Here is a 788-nt window from a genome sequence, read left to right as displayed (position 1 = left end):
TGTAATTGTAATGCCTTTTTTTTTTATTTCTCCCCCCTCTGCCCCATTTTCTACTCCCCAAATTCGGTAATTTTTTTAGCATGAGAAGGTATTCAGCCTTTTGCCAAAGCCAATAGATCCAAGTCTCTTGCTTAATCTTTTCCTTTTCCTTTTTCTGAGGAGTGGATCTAGGACACTGTTGTTTGCTCTGTCACAGCAGATTGCTGCCAGTACTGACTATGACTCCAGAAGTATCAGCCAGCTCCGGAGGACTTGAGAGTTTTATTCGAATCCTCGTGCACTGAGACCTAAGCCAGCTTTTACCTATCTTGAAGAATAAGCAAAGGGAAAAAAAATGTCACTGTTCAAGTACAAGGCATGTAATTGGCAGTAGCAAGTAACAACTTCCTGCTGCTAAAAATATTTTGCTTTATTTCATTTTCCTAGCATTAGCAAGTCAGCAGTCTGTTCTGAAAAACAGCATTTTAAATGGCACATGAAAACTCAGCTATTTGAAACAGTAAGTGAACAGCAGTTTTTCCTGGTGCCCTAGGCTTCCTAATTACTACAAATTAAATTGAAACAGGTGTGTCCAGAGGCAGCTGAGCTAACATTGCCTTGGCCCAACTCTAATTACAATCCTTGACAAGTGAAGTAGTAGCATTTTAGCAATAATACATCATTTTGAGTTTTGTCCCATTTTCTGCTCTTCCTGCAGTTCCTATCAAGAGGCTATTTGAGTCACTAATGCAAGGTGGTAATTCATTTTGGTGACAAGTGCATTCAGATGGGAAAGCGGCAGGCTTCTG

This window comes from Pipra filicauda, unplaced genomic scaffold, assembly GCF_003945595.2.
Source record: "Pipra filicauda isolate LSUMZ 115617 unplaced genomic scaffold, ASM394559v2 scaffold147_size4022426_pilon, whole genome shotgun sequence".
In the NCBI taxonomy this organism is placed as follows: domain Eukaryota; kingdom Metazoa; phylum Chordata; class Aves; order Passeriformes; family Pipridae; genus Pipra; species Pipra filicauda.
Note: the sequence above shows the minus strand (reverse complement) of the source record.